The sequence below is a fragment of the Papaver somniferum genome, chromosome 7, assembly GCF_003573695.1.
Source record: "Papaver somniferum cultivar HN1 chromosome 7, ASM357369v1, whole genome shotgun sequence".
Lineage (NCBI taxonomy): Eukaryota > Viridiplantae > Streptophyta > Magnoliopsida > Ranunculales > Papaveraceae > Papaver > Papaver somniferum.
The window spans coordinates 235493707-235510438 of NC_039364.1; the positions used below are offsets into that span (position 1 = coordinate 235493707).

The following is a 16732-nucleotide window of genomic DNA, read 5'->3' on the forward strand; positions in this document are numbered from 1 at the left end:
CAAACCATCCAAAAAGAAGAAAAAAGTTCAATGCTAATACCGCAGCTTGTAAGAAAAAAATTAGCTATGGACATTACACGACTGTAATTCGCATACTTTCTTCTGATGGCTTAGCACCTGCCACTCCTGAAACCTTACAAAACTTGATGCTTAAACACCCACCTACACCACGTCCTTCTATCCCTGCGCATGATACCTCTGTACCTGCATTATCTGTTGAGGCTGATGTTGTACTCTTTCTCATTAAGAGCTTTTCCAAAGGCATTTCTTGTGGGAGGGATGGCCTATGGGCACATCATCTTTTAGATGCATGTAGTGGTGCTGCTTCCGCTATTTCAGATGAGCTTCTACAATTAATAACTGGTGTAGTTAATTTTTGGTTAGGAGGTAACCGCCCTTCCTCTCTAGGTGAATTCATTGCGAGAACATCCTTAACACCATTACTCAAGACATGGGTGAGACCAATTGCAGTTGGCACCATTTGGAGGCGACTATGTTCCAAACTGGCTGCCACTTCAGCTTGTAAGAATTTGTCTTCATATTTAGGAAATTTCCAGTTTGGAGTGGGTACATCTTGTGGTGGCAAAGGTATTCTACATGTTTCCAATAGATTACTGGAATTTAAATATGACTGTGCAACTCAAACCATGACCCTGATTGATTTCAAAAATGCATTCAATCTTGTCGACATGTCAGCAATGCCCAAGGAGGTCAGTTTACACTATCCTAATATTTCCGAATGGGTTGAGTTTTGCTACTCTAACCCAGCTCGACTTTCCTACAATGATGTTCCAGTTTCTTCAACAAAGGGTGTCCATCAAGGAGACCCACTTGGTCCCCTTCTGTTTTCCCTGACTCTACATCCCCTAGATATCAAGATTGCAACTTGGTATACATTAGAGTTTCATGTCGGGTATCTCGATAATGGTACCATCGCAGGCGAGACATTGGAAGTACCTAGGGCCCTGAAGATTATTCAGTAAGACGGACATGCACGGGGTCTGTTTTTTAACGTTACTAAAACAGAGATCTTTTGGCCAACAACTGACCTTATAAGCCTTGAGGACGATGTCTTTCCTTCCAATATTGGCAGACCTGAGTTTGGTGTTACGTTGCTAGGGGGTCAGGTAAGTTTGAATCTGCAATTATGTAGCAATATGGTGGTGGTTAGAGTCGACAAGACTTTAAACTTAATGCCCAAGGTACAAAATTTCATGACACTCAATGTGAACTACTACTAATTCGTAACTGCATAGGTGTATCTAAGTTCTACTTCATATTGAGAACCACCAATCCTGAGACCATACAAGAGGAAACTCTCCTATATGACCAACACCTCCTTCAATATTTGAGGAAACTTGTTGTTGGTGATGGTAGTGGACTTGGACCGGTACAACAAAGTGTATCTACTTTTCCTATCAAATATGGGGGCTATGGTGTTTATACCATGGTTAATACTGGGAAATACTTCTATTTGGCTTCTTATGCACAAATTCAACACCTACATCAAGCTATTCTAAAGCTCACGTCTACCTCAGATTCGAGTCCTTGATTTGAGCATGCTCTGTAGATCTTTACACAAGCATGTGGCACTTCAACTTCCAACTACAATATCAATGATGATGCCCCCTATTTCATAAAAAACATGACAACAACTTAGTTTGATTTTGTGAAGGAAACTTTACCCTCGTGCTTTGTTCTAAGTGACAAAGAATATATTTTGTGGAAACATAACAGGGAGAAGCATGATATTGACTTCTTGAAGGCCATTCATATTGCTGGCTTAAACCAAGATGTTAGCTCGAGACAGTTTAACGTCGTGCTTCAATATCGATTAGGAATACCCTTTTTTGAAACCGAAAGTTCGTGCTTCATTTGCGCAAGGCCCATGGACATGTATGGTGATCACGTAATCCACGTAGGACTCAAATTTTTTCACGATATGGTTCGCGATGTCATAACTGATATGTGTTACAAGGTCAGAGTTGCGGCAAGGAAAGAAGTTTCATTGGGATTTCTCTCAAATTATGCAATCATTCTAAAGCCAGCAGATGTTATGGTTTACAATTGGGAGGATGGTAAGAATGTTTGCTTTGACGTCACATGGGTCTCCCCATTCACAACAGCTAGAACTCGTTCATACTCTCAAGGCCATGTTATCTCTGCAGCTATGACTCGAAAGATGCGCAAGTATCTTTACAAATGTACAACACATGGCCATGGTTTCCAAGTACTGGCCCTTCACTACCTTGGGTGAACTGAGCGAAGACACAATTTTATTTTTAAAGCAATTGAGAAATTTCCTTGTTAGATATGATGCCAATCATAAATTGGTAGTTCTCTTTTCCAGAGATTGGGTATTGTTATTCAAAAGGAGTTGGTGCCCAGCTTGTCGCTAGGTTAAAAACACGCTTGTAATTATTGACTTGCTTTTCTTTTATTAATTAAAAGCCCGTAACGGCAACTTTATATAAAAATAATAATAATAAAAAAAAGCCAAAAAGATATTAAAAATGAATGTTTGATAAAAAACAAATACTAAAAAAATATGGAAATTATAATAAAAGAGTAATAAAAGAAACCAAAAGATAAAGAGAAAAAACTAAACATTTATCAATATATAACGGTTAAAATTAAAAAAATATAAATTATTTGATTATGCAAAAAAAATATGTAATCAATATTGGTCAACGGTGTAGTAGAAAGGCGCAAAACAGGGCCGCATATGCATAGTTGCATACCTCAAGAGGTCAGTATTCAATGACGTAGCATATACAGCTGTATTCTACACCATTCAACTACACTATAGTGGATTAGAAGAAGAACACAGAGCTTTAATGAAGAATCTAAAGACTTAAAGGCCTAGACAAATAAAGCTTACACGTTGAACGGTGAAGAAACCCTCGCTTCCTATTGACCGAAATACGCCTTTTTTGAGTTTTGTGAAACAAGCGTTATGGTGAAGATACTTGGAAACGTATAATTGGTTTGAAAATTATAAACTCAAAAGGAAAACTTAATTTCACGTGTTTTGAATTTTATGGAATTTTTTTTTGGGTAATTTAATTTTCATTAATGGAAATCATGATTACATGGATCTTAAGTACATCAAATTCAAAAAGTAACAAAAAACAACACAGTTGTAGCGATACATGAAATTCCGATAAGGAAAAGAGAAGGAATTCCAAATACTGACCTAATACAAGAATGCAACAACTGATTGAATCGGAGAGAAGATAGTATTCATAATATTTATGGACCATTTGATAAATCGTCTTCCTGATAAAGTAATGCTCCAATGGTATAAGAGTAATCTGCAAATTTGTTGATCGGAGAATCTAGAGTAACCTGAATCTGGCGACGCACTTGAACAACATATAATCAAGATCAAGTAACCATTAAAATAAAAGAGAATCACCATGAAGGTGAAGACAATAATCACTATAAAGGTGAAGATAAAAATCACCATGAAGGTGAAGAAAGGAAGCCGTAGCCGGCAAACAAAGCAAAATTATAACCCTAATAGGAAAGAATCATGTTATTCTAAAACTAAAACACAAAAAAACTAAGACCCTTGCTCACATCTAGCCCCAAAATGGACTAGAACTGAGCAAGATAACGAAGTTGTTTAATTTTTTAATTTTCTTTTTTATGGAGAAGTGGAGAGAGAGGGGAGATGAAAGGGTTTCGAATTTTATGGAAGTCAAGTACCTATTAATACATGCATACATACATACATACGTACATAAAAAAACCACATATTTCACGCGAAAATAAAATGAAAAAAATATCCGCAAAAATAAAAGGAAATTTTAATAAAATCAACAAATAGTACATGTCTTTCTCCACCTATTTAATGTATTTTCCCCGCCACAACAAATAAAAAATACATCGCCATGGGACTGGGGCGAAGTCCCGCGCTCGCCAAAACGAAAATGCATCACCATGGGGCGGGGCGAAACCCCGCGCACACCAAGTTAAAAGAGAAAAATGTTCGGTGCATAACACGGGCACAAATCTAGTATAATCTAAAAGCCAAACCCTTTCGTTAAAATACGAAAAGAAAGTTTTAAGTTTTAGATAAGTTTTCTTAGAGTCAAAATATGGTGGGTTTGTTTGCAGAATTCACAATTTCCAAGAATTTATAACCCCACGTGATTACAAATTCTGGGATTCCTATAAATTCCTCGTATGTTTGGTAACTCATTTGAAATTCTTAGGGTTCATAAAAAAAATTGTATTAAAGTCCATGTATTGTTTGACATTGCCGTAATAATCTTAAAATTGTATATATATGGGATTTGGAGTAAAAAAAAGTGGGTCAATAAATCCCCTGATAAGTTTCCCAGCAAATCTTAGAGGGGAGGGGTCGGACTCCATATGGAGAATTTGCTGGAAAAATGAATCCCGTCGGAAACGTAATTCCAAGAATTTGGGAAACCAAACATATCTAGGGAAACGTAATTCCACCAAATCTCCTGAATCCCATCTTTAAAATTCTATATCCAAACCCACCATAAATGTATTTAGCAGATTTCGTGGGTATTTTTCGCATCCGAGAAATACCCTTCCAATGAAAAGTCATTGTTAGAGACCCTTGACAGAAAAGACACATGACAGGTCGCTCTTTGTCCTCATAACCTCATTTAAAATTATGCCCCATTAAAAATTTATCCTTTTGGGGATACAGCAGATTACATGTAATTATATGGATAGGACCCTTGACTACTACACTACACCCTCCAATTAAGATCCAGATCCTCTATCCCCATTATTTCCCTGTCCTCTGTCCCAACCTTTTAGATTCCGCCACGCGTCCTAAAATGTCACAACCATTTGGCTACATTTAACCCCGTTAAAATTATTCAATTGACTAAGGAAATCAGATAATTCTTCTTCTTTTCAGAGTGCAGTAGTCCTCGATCTCCAAATTGGTGAATCATTTGTGATCAATAGATCCTTATTTTTCATTTCCATCAAAAAGAAAAAAATAAAATAAATAAGAGATTAACTTAGAAGTTTAGAATAATTATAATTCATGTGACCCATATCAAATTTGTAGGAATTACTGTTTAATCCGGTTTTTCATGACCCAGTTAATGGCTAGTCCATCCGTGAGAACTTTGTTGTTTAGTCCAGTAAACCCGACATATTTAAAATCATTTGTGAAAAATATTTACTCCCTAGCTCGCTAGTCCAAAAACTTTGTGAAGATTATAAAGTGTGTTTTCTAAATGCCTAAAACACCCTTCCAGATCTAATTAGTATCAACACATATAAATGTTACTAGTAGTATCAATATGGTGATACTACATATTAATATGTACTATACTAGTAGTAACAAAAATATGTTACTAGTAAATTAGGTAACTATACTAGTAAAGTAAACTAGTATACTAATAGTAACTAGTAGTAATATGTAGTATCAATATGTAGTAACTAGTAGTAATATGTAGTAACTAGTATACTAGTATGTATACTACTAGTAGTAACTAGTAGTAATATGTAATAGTAATATGTAGTATCAATATGCAGTAACTAGTAGTAATATACTAATATGTAGTAACTAGTAGTAATATGTAATATGTAGTAACTAGTAGTAATATGTAGTATCAATATATAGTAACTAGTAGTAACTAATATACTACTAGTTACTAGTATACTAGTGGTAACATATGTAGTATAACATAACAATATTAATATGTAGTATCAATACATAACATAACAGTCACTACAAGATATTAAGGATTTAGTGACAATATTTTGGACGAAAATTTAAATTTGTCATCAAAAGTCATTGTTTGCGACAAAAAAAAAGTTCACCACTATAAAAATTTATTTGCGATGAACTTTTATAATTATCGCTAAGCTTGTCACCAAAAGCAAAATCTGGGACTAAATAATTCTTTCTCACGGATAATTTTTTTAGTGATTATTTATATTCGCCACAGAAAATCATAATTAGTGATGACCATGAATATTCGTCATACAATATTATTTTTATGAGAAACAAAATTGTTTGTCGTTAGATATTCTTTTAACGACATCACTTATTTCTCGCAAAATTAATTTTGAGTGATGAAGTCGACTTTTGCCGCTGGTTTTTTTTTTTTTTGCTACACAAAATAGGTCGTCACTCAAAATACATTCTGGGACTAAAACAGCTTCTATCACCAATAACGTGTTTCTGTGATGATTCGTGTTTACCACAAAAAAATACAGTTAGTGATGACAACAAATGTCCGTCATTGAAAATTGTTGTTGTGAGAAACCAAGTCATGTATCGCTGAATAGCTTTTTAATGACATCGCTTGTTTCTCACAAATTTAATTTTTGATGACGAAGTCAGTTTCGGTCGACGATTAAGAAATGTAACGTTTTGGTTGGACCGAAGCCAGAAGCTGCTGGGAGTAGCGTCAGCATCTGAGTTAGCCAGAAGCGGCGGTGTTCAATGTTTTTGTCTTATTTTCTTCTAAATTTAGATGTTAATTCAGTAAGCGGCATTTGGACAGCCTTTTCTATGTGTATATCGGTTAAGTCTTAGTATACTTTTCACTGCATTGCAGTGTCTTAGCAACAGGATAGTCTTGCAGGCTTCAATAGGTGGTTGTAGATAAAATCCTGGATTGCTATTCAGCCCATTCTCTTCTTTGCAGCAACTTGCAGTTGTTTGTTGTGTTCTGCTGTCTTTAAAATATGACCTGCAGTCTCTTTTGGATTTAGGAAAGTATGTGCAGACTTTTCAGTTGCGTCCCTATAAGGTTTATATGTACTACAGCTTATGTCACTCTCGCAAACCTATCATCGGTTTGGTTTTCTTTTTCTTTAAAACAACATTTTCGTTTATGTTTCAAGTTCCTTTTCTTTGATCACCCAAATCAGGAAGGACTAAAACATTATAAGTTTCTTATTTCTTTCTCTAGCGAGGTTCTGTAGAACAAAATAAACTTTGGTAAACATTTGTTAAGTGGAAGACAGGAAAAAAAATTTAGTTGCCCAACTGGTCATAATCCAAAGAAAACTTTATTAATTCCTTAATGCAAGTTTAATACAAGCTTAAAAGAACATCTCCTTTGATAATTTCATAAGCCTCCGTGAATTTGAATTCGTTCCCTACAGATGCAGCATATGCAAGAATTGCAGCTTCTTTATCTATATTCAAGCCCCTCAATATTTTTTGATACCGTGAACAACAAAGACGTATGTCCCCGAACCTTTCTGATAGACATTGTGTCGTTCTTCCTTGATCATTACCATTTGAGTTGACAAAATATTGAAGAACACGATCCCAGAATGCTGTTGCGCTCTCCTCCATTGTATTTTCTTCTAAGCCTGCAAGATAAGCCCTGCAAAGATCATTATCTTCTTCAGTTGTGAAATTCATTTCGCGCTGGTTAGTTAAGAAAATATTATGAGAAATAAGAAGATGTGTATAGAAACCATATATAAAAAGAACATATTTAAGTTTAATACTCCCTCCGTTTCAAAAAGACAGTCCGTTTTGACTTTGTCAAAATATTAAGAAGACCATAGTATATTACTTGACTACCCTTAATTACTTACCTAGTTTATTTTAACAAAAATGTTAGTAATAAAAACTATCTAAAATTGTTAGGAGGATTATAAATACGAAATATAAAAAGAAATCAAAAGATATTGAATTTATGATATATAAAGTTTATAAGGAATTTAGTTTTTGGATCTAAATATATATTCTCGTAAAAGGAATGAAATATATATTGGTTTCTTAATTATACAAATTTATTTAATGTTTTAGATCGGGTCCCGTTAAAAATAACTTTATTAATATAAGAAAATTAAGGGTATATTAGAGACACTACAAAACAAAAGGCTTCTTGGGACGGCTAAAAAGCGTCCCAAGAGGCCCAAATCCGTCCCAAGAAGATATTAGTGACGTTTTTCTGACCGTCCCCTGTTCCACCGTCATTAATACTATTTGGTCGTCATTTCTTTTAGGGACTGTCATATTATTGCCTTAATTTAAAAATTTGATCACTAATAGGGACGAGTACTCCATGAGCGTCCCAAATAACCCTCTTTAGGGACGGTTTTGAAAAAACAGCCTGTCCCTAGAATCTACTTATTTTGTAGTGAGAGTTCATTAGAAATATACGACTACAAATAGAAGTTGGACACAATTTTGAAACAGACGAAAATGAAATAGAGGACGGTCTTTTTGAAACAGAGGGAGTAGTAAACATCCTAGTTTTGGGATCAAAGAAGGCAAAAATGCTCTGATCTTAGGATCTATCCTACTCTGGGGGGATCTATGCTAGTTTGAAAATGAAGAATGTTTCTTACACTATCCTCTCGATCCAGTCCTGATTCAAATTGCGCATTATGTGCACCGAGTTGAATGGATAAGTTCTCTGTACAAAAAAAACACAATTATTAATTACAAACTTATTCGCGGAATATTAGAGGAATTATGCATATACATATAAAGAACCATAACTTTAGTTACTTACGGTTGACAATCTTTTGGAAAACAAATGTGAACGAGACTGAGCTTCCTTTTCACAAATGGATGATCTGAACCAAATGATTACATCATATTAACCCAAAGGGATATAACCAATATATCAAAGAGATTAACATCATATATACTTGGCATTTTGCCGCCATTCTTTCACTAGAATATCTGCAAAAATTCATAAACTTTACATTTCGTAGAAAAAAGACGTCGTGTTTTATTATCAACCAAGAAATCCGTTACATATTCACTCGTATGAAAATTAAATTTGATAAATACTAGCAAATTTTACCTTTGAAAGCAAATCAAATGATGCTAGAGATGAAGGGGCGTCAAAGCGATATAAATAATCATGACTTAGTTCGAACTATTTAGTTATTAACACCTGGTAGCTATTTAGATTAAATTAAATAAAGTGTGCATATAAAGTTCAGCTCACCTATATTATAAGAAGCAGACTAAAACTAGGATTTCTAAGTAATGGGCCAGGATCCGTTTATTATAGTATTAAGGGTTCACTCACCCACCGACTTGTATATCGGTGATGCAAAATCAGTTCACCGTTGGATTAAATGTATTAACAAAAAGGAAAAGATTTGCATTTGAGATTTGATAAGTACCGCGTACAATATCTAACACCTGGCTTCGCCTTGCTTTGTATTTAAGCCACCTGTACTTAGAATCAAAAACTTAGCTTATTAAAAGAATTCGTATAGTTTATCAAAATAAAAAAAAAAAGAATTCGTATTTGCGTTGAACTCGACTTCCGATTTACTTGTTATCCGAGGTGAAATAGGTATTCCAAAGTTGGTACTTTCCTATAAAATCACAGGTGTCATAAAGAAGGTTATTAGATGAGAATCATAGCACAGCATGTGGGAGATTAATTGATTCGTTTTCACACCGTGTGCGACACTTGATTTACTTTCAAGAGAAAATACAGGTTAGTCAAATTTTTGTTTACTCTTTATGAAGTTCATACGCTATAGATTTTCATGGTTTGTTTTGTTCATGTAAATTTCAATTTAATTAGAATAATTTTACTTTATGCAAAATATCTAGTTGTACTGCATATTGTTATCATGATTCTATGATTTCTATAAAAAGTTATAATTATCAAAAACATTATGTAATTGCTTTTTTCCCCTAATATCTTATATTTTTTGTCTTTGATGATTGTTGATTATTTTTTTGTTTCAATCAAGAGAAGATAAATACCCTTTGGCTAACGAATAAAATGCTATTCAAAATTCAGGTTTAATGGTTTGGTTTCCTGTTTATATGTGGTTTCTTCGCAGGTTGCAGTAAGACTAATGTGGTTAACTAACGAGAGGCCGGCTATTATTTGTTAAAATGAAGCATTTCACTATTCCAAATATCAAATCCGTTTAAGACAATTAGAAATCGAAGGAAGCATTCAACTCAAACTGTTATGAAACTTCCCTCCTGCAAGAGCTTAAATATGCACAACAGACCTGTCTTCCTTCGTGGCCAATGCATAGGTCTCTCTAACACCTGATAGCCCTATCCCCGTACTGAACTTAAACAAATCCTAGAAAAAAAACTAAAAAGAACGAGATGACGCAACACATACAAAAGACAACAAATAAAGAAACGCAAAACCACAGGTAAAGACAACACATAATTTTTTTGTAATATACTGTAAGTGTGAGAATCTGCAGTATCCCATTAATTGACATTTTATCAAGCACCATATATGCATTACCCAATTCGCCAGCCCATTGATCAGAGTGGTATGAATACTGAATTTGGAGAATGACCCTTAAGAAATATAAGAAAAGATTTGATTTTAGTAGGACAATACCTTGTAATCAGCTGTTTGCACTTTCACCTTTTGGTATATTAGTTTCAAGGAAATGAAAGGATTTTGCTTGATTAACATCAGATAAAGAAAACAACTTGCAGTTAGCTTCATGTAATCTCTTCAAAACTGCTGCAGTTTGGAACAAGGAAATAAAGGAGTGAAAATAAGGAGTGGTGTAGTGTTGATCGTGGGAAACCAAAATTGGCGGTAAATTTGAAATGAGTATATCATGAGCGCGGGTATTAAGCAGTTGCATCAAACACGATTTAATGTAAGTTGTGTGCAATAAAAAATCTCCGTGAGATCTCATCCATGAATAAAATCCTCGGCACGGCAGAATTAGCTGAATAACTTAGGTTTTGTTTCTGAATTCAAATTTAGCTAGTAACCTTATTTTTCCCCATAAATAAGATATTTCATCAAAATACTAAGACTCAAGAACAGTAGGTTTTACAAAAGAAGTAGACCCATCTAATGTGGGTCTAGATTTCCCAATATTAGATTTATCTACTTGAAATTGTTTAATACAACATACCGGAGGAAAGTTTCCCCATTTGATAGTCGAATTCAAAGGTCAAACAAACTTAGCTAGAATATCCGCAACTTGATTTCCTAGTCTAGGAATAAAGAAGAAACCCAAAAAGTTATTACAAAGACGAACTATTCTATTTTCTACAGTCATATAAGCTTTGGCTCGTCACGAAATGTCTATTGATGTTAAAGATTTGAGGTCTGCTGATATCCTTGTTCTCAACTGGGAGAATGGGAAAGACGTTTGCATGGATGTCACTGGTGTCTCCCCTTTCACTTGTGATGGTATTCGTTCCTTTGTCCCCAGAAAGGCTTTCTCCAACGCGGTTTCTAGAAAACGCACTAAATATTTGGACAAGTGTACTTCTTTGGGATTTGGTCTGGGCATCTTGGCGTTCACCACTCTGGGGAAGCTTGGCGAAAACACTTTGATTTTTTTCAAGCGTTGAAGAATTGCTTAATTAGTAACGATGCTAGCAGTGGTTTTGGTAGTTTTATTTTCCATAGATTAGGCGTTGCTATTCAAAGAGGAGTTGGAGCCCATCTTGTTGCTAGGCTTCCGACTAGGAGCTTTGTTTGATTTTTGTGAGAACTTTACCAAAAATAAATAAGTTAAAAAAGAAAAGAAAAAAAGAACAAAAAAGAAAACAACTTTGTTTGAGTTTTGCAAGGTTTTGTCGTATCTGTATATAATTTTGCTTCGTGTTTAATATAATGTTGTTTTATTAAAAAGGAAAAAAAAACAAGAAAATAGAATTCAATAAAAAACTTTTTTATCAAAAATAGGTTTATCTATAATTCATGCTTAAAAAATAAAAAAAATAAAATCCCTATAAATTAAACTTATATATCCTTGTAACACATAGGTAATGTCATGATTATCAAAATTAATTTTCTCTAAGGGATATTATAATACATCAAAATTAAGTTTTTCATTCAGATATCGTTGTAGTACAATGGTAAAGCTATTAGGTGATGTTATAAGTGACTTTTTAGAGATCGAAACTTGTGAGCACAAAATTCTATATAAATCAAAAATAAAAAATTTCTCAATTATAGCTACTTGAGCACAAACTCATCAGCAACAAATCCTATAACGATTGGGAAGGAACAAAGAAACGAAAAATTAACTTCTTTCTGAAGCACTCTGCTTTAGAGTATGGTATCCTACAGAAAAACATTTCAAAAACATATGGGTTTACTACCTATGAACAAATCACATTTCACAAATATGGACATGCCGATGTAGTTAACTTTGGATTCCGGTTCGTCTCAGCCAGGAACATTTTCCCACATCACCAATTTTTAAAATAGAAACAAGTATTCATTCAAAATAGTAAGAAACTCAATATCCATACAAATTTTAAAAATTACAACCAAGATTTCCTGCAAGTAACTGACATTCAATCAAGTTTTCAGGACGATTCCAGTTGATTCCGTCTAAATTCCGTCTCGGTGAAATTAAGCATCATGCTTCGTTGAGTGCCGAAACTGGAATTTCCAACGAGATATCGGCCGTCTCTCGCGGCCGAGATCGAATGCGTTTTCCCAAACTCAAAAGTCAGTACCACAAAGAAAATAGATAGTGTAAATCCAGCAATTTATCCTTAGTTGGTAAGCAGTTGTAATACATGCATTTCCGAAAGAGATGATAAAGGATATGATGAAGTTTCATGACCAAAAAAAATCCAACCGATAGTTATATTATATATAGAAATATTGTGAGCGAGGCTATTATTAGAACAACTCTATTTGGAATCCAGTTGTCCTTCCATGGAGATAGCGACTCCCAAACATAATGTTTTTTGATTATGCCAATCATATGAAATGTCCTTTTCCAGAAAGGATAGAGTTTGGTTTAAAATATCCTTTTTCTTAAGTAGAAATTGACGTTTAGTCCCATACTTGTTGGGATTTAGACAGTCTAGTCCTGTCTTCTCAAGCCTAGTACTAGGAGGTCCAGATTCACCAAATCCCGAACGAGTTGATCCTTTTATCAACGATTTAGTCCAAAACGCTTCTTTTGTATGACAATAACACCCATCATGCGAGATATGATTTTTTGTTCGTTCAATTTCCATTCTTCTTTTTAATTTCATCGAATCGGGGAGTGAAGAGAAAACCGAGAAATCTAATCTCGTCGTGTCAATGGAAGTTCAATCTCCAAACCTAAATATGGTAATCAAACATACACTCCGTTCATCTACAAAAATTGAAATCGTCATCATCAATTCATCTTCTTGAGGATTAACTCAAAATTGGGAGGAAAAAATGATGAGATTTAGTTTAAGGCGATTTAAAAGGTAAGTTGAATATGTTCTTATTATTTGATCTGATCGCCACTATTTGCTTTACCGATTTTGAAACCGATCTCAGAATTTTTTTTAACGGTTTGTATAACCTAATTACTTCAAGTTGGCACCATATCAATAATAAAATTTATGTATAGATCATATTTGAAGGAGGTGATATAGAACTTCTACAGGTGAGAACTAATTTTGATTTGATCTGTTTTTTTATTGATAGCAAAAGTTATGGAAATTCTTCTCATTCAATTGTAGTTGGTTGCATGTGATGATCCACGGAAAAATAATAATACATTTTTGTAAAATTTGTTTTCATATATAAGAATCCATTCAAGAAACTTCCCATAGATTTCTTAATTTTGGATTGATTTATCAATATCTCCTAACTGTGCAATTTTTGAATTGTACCTTGCAGAAACCTGAAGCGATTGTTATCAATGGGGATATGAGAGTTTCAGTTGTATAATAGCATGACAAGGAAAAAAGTAATCTTTATACATAAAGAAACAAGAAAAGTTGGGATGTTTGTGGGCAGTTTTTTGACTAGAAACCTCGTTCAGCTCATCTCCCTCGGTAATATGGTTTGTATAGACCATTTGATATAACCTTTGTCCTGTTTAGGTTATGTTAAATGTGATGTTTCCTTTGATTGATTTGATAGTGGAAACATAAGACTTAGGTACTCCTATTGTCATGTAGGTGAACATATTATCAAACAAGGGTTACTATGAAGGATTTTTCTTGTCGTTCTCCACATGTAAGAAATTTCATTTGTATTCTATTGTGAAATCTAATAACACATCTTCTTTATATTTAACTAAAGTTATTTATCATTAATAGACTGTGTACTTAGTTGACTGCTGGATTCGTCTTTGGAACAATTTAGGTTGTATAAAGCCATGTCTCGATGGTTAGACAAAAATGTACGTGAGGTCCTGGTCGATCTGCTTGAAAAACTTAGGCATAGTCTGCACACAGTTTCACTATGTCATTTTGATCCAACCAAATAGACCTTTGAAATTTATATTGGCTCAACATGTTTCGTGTCAGTGATTAGTCTTATTTTATTTGGACTCTTGGTTGAATAGGGGTTGACGAGTATTATTGGTAAGGAGGTGACTAACTGATTTATGTACTATAATAATGAATGATGTGAAAATGCCAATTTAGTCAGGCAATCGTGCTAAACTTTTAAAGTATGTGGGTGGGGTGACAAGTTGGTTAGTGAGAAGTTATTTTCTTCTTCAATGTTAGACTTATTATGTTTCTCCACCTTCAATGTTAAATAAAAAACTAAGATGATTATTTAAGTGAGTGAAATAAAAATCATCACCTGACAAGTTCTTTTTTTTTTTCTTTTGAAAATTTCCTTGTTTTCGAAAGTGTAAAGGAAAATTTATTCTTTCAAATTTGGGAGCCTTTTCTTTTCCCCGTATATGGTTATGTTAATGATCACTATCTTTAGTTAAGTCATTTGAGCTCCCTTTCAAGAGATTCTAATATGTCTCTTTTCCTGGAGTTACAATAGCTTCTAGTTGTTCTGCATCAGATAAGTTAGATAGATACTACCACTAGACATTAAACAAATTTAACTCGTTACTTATTGGAATGTAACATATTTTTCCCTAGATCCTTGTAATGCAGTACCAATAGTAGTATCATTTCACCAAATGAAGTGAACATATTAACATGTACATAGTTGTACACATGTTAATTTTTACCGTGTACAGAATTGTACACATGTTAATTGTTCATGTGTACAGAGTTGTACACATGTTGATTGCCAATGTATACATGGTTATTTGATCTCTCTTGCAATCTAGCAAGGTTAATTGAGTTCTATACTAGCGAGATCCCTGAAGCATCCCTATCAGGATCTAATATGAATCTTTGAAGGCTGACAGTTTGTGTTTCTCCAATTCACTAACTTCGTTAGTTGACGATTCTTGATATGCACCTGCATTCCAGGTAAGGAAGGTAATTTGCTGACACTAATTTTAGCATTGGTGGTGCATTTAGGACTGAAACCATACACTATAGCAGTCGAGGTTCTTTTTACCTTTTTTAAGAATTTGAATAGTTCTTGCATGATTTTTTTCTTCAAGTGTGATGTTGAAGATTTTAATCTGGGTGATAATTATTTCATCTAGGGATTGGTAAAGAAAAAGATGCATGCATTACTCAAGATGTGCAATGAGGGACATGGAAAATCATTGATTTAGGCGAGTTTATGTTCTTCATTTTTTTTATCGTAACTAGGGTATACGTAGTTGTGCATATGTGAGAAAATGACACATAGTTGGTTATAGAGATTCCTGTTAGTGTATTATTTTGATCTTAATGTGTACATAATTGTACACCTTTTGATCGTTAATGTGTACAAAATTGTACACCTATTGATTATGTAGGAAAGACATCTGATTCCATTTTTTTGAATTTTGGTGAAGGGATGTGCCAACAACCTCCTACCCAAGAATTCATTTTCTAAGAATTTACATGGAAATGAATAGAGGCTCCATGCATCTTTTGGAGGTAAACTCTGTTGTACTTGTTTGTATTACTAAATTTAGCTGAGTATGTAAATTAATTGATGCTTTACTTTATTTATTTATTTTATTTCCCAACAAAAGTGACTCTCTGCACAAATTGAACTCTTGAATTTCTATCATATGAACACCTGCCAATTCATTAGATTTATAATATGAAATTTCACATCTGTTAAATTATTCCTCATTTCACCTCATGAATAGTCAGTCGAGCACCTCCGTTGGAGAGGTTAAAAGTCTTGGAGCGCTTCTTAAGATGGACATAGTCAATCCTCATAGTGTTAAAAATATTTTTGGTGTTTGCAAGTTCTTTGTACAAGATCTTGGTTCAATTTACTTAAACGGCTTATCATTTGAAGATTTTAATCAGGGTGATGATTATTGCAACTAGGGATTGGTAAAGAGAAAGCTGCAGACATTATTCAAGATGTGCAACAAGCGACATAGAAAACATTGATCTAGGTGAGCTTATCTTCTTCTTTTTTTTAATTCGTAACTAGGGCGTACGAAGTTGTGCTCATGTGAGAAAATGAAACGTAGTTGGTTATGGAGATTCTTGATAGTGTTTTCGCTTATATTATTTGTGGATATTAAAATGGTTGTCGCCTTGTTGGTGAGAGTAACCTGGGTCACAGAGTTGAGTTATACACATGTTGATTCTTAATGTATATATACTTATACACATGTTAATTCTTAATGTGTACATAGTTGTACACCTGTTGATTATTAATGTGTACATAATTATACGATGTAGATTGTTGATGTGCACATAGTTGTACACGTGCTGATTATATCATACCCTGATGCACCTTTGGCATCAGCCCGCCAAGGGCAGAGAAAGAAGTGAAGGAAACTTGGAAGCTTCTGTAAATTCTAGAATTCCAGTGGATGCTCTTCCTAATAATGGCAAGGCCTTACATATACAGTATGATCGTTCTCGCCTCAACTTTTTCTCTCGATCCTACCCCACCTGGAGATTCATATCAAAGGTTTTTCTTCGTTTTATGCATTTAATTAGGGACTCACAAGC

The 16732-nt window shown here is 34.1% G+C and overlaps 1 long non-coding RNA gene across 1 annotated transcript; it reads left to right on the forward strand.

Moving 5' to 3' along the window:
* The first annotated feature begins 12773 nt into the window (after positions 1-12773).
* LOC113293866 lies at positions 12774-13950 on the forward strand. Its single transcript, XR_003332627.1, has 2 exons — positions 12774-13153; positions 13572-13950. It is a non-coding gene; the product is annotated as an uncharacterized LOC113293866 (long non-coding RNA).
* The last annotated feature ends 2782 nt before the right edge of the window (positions 13951-16732 follow it).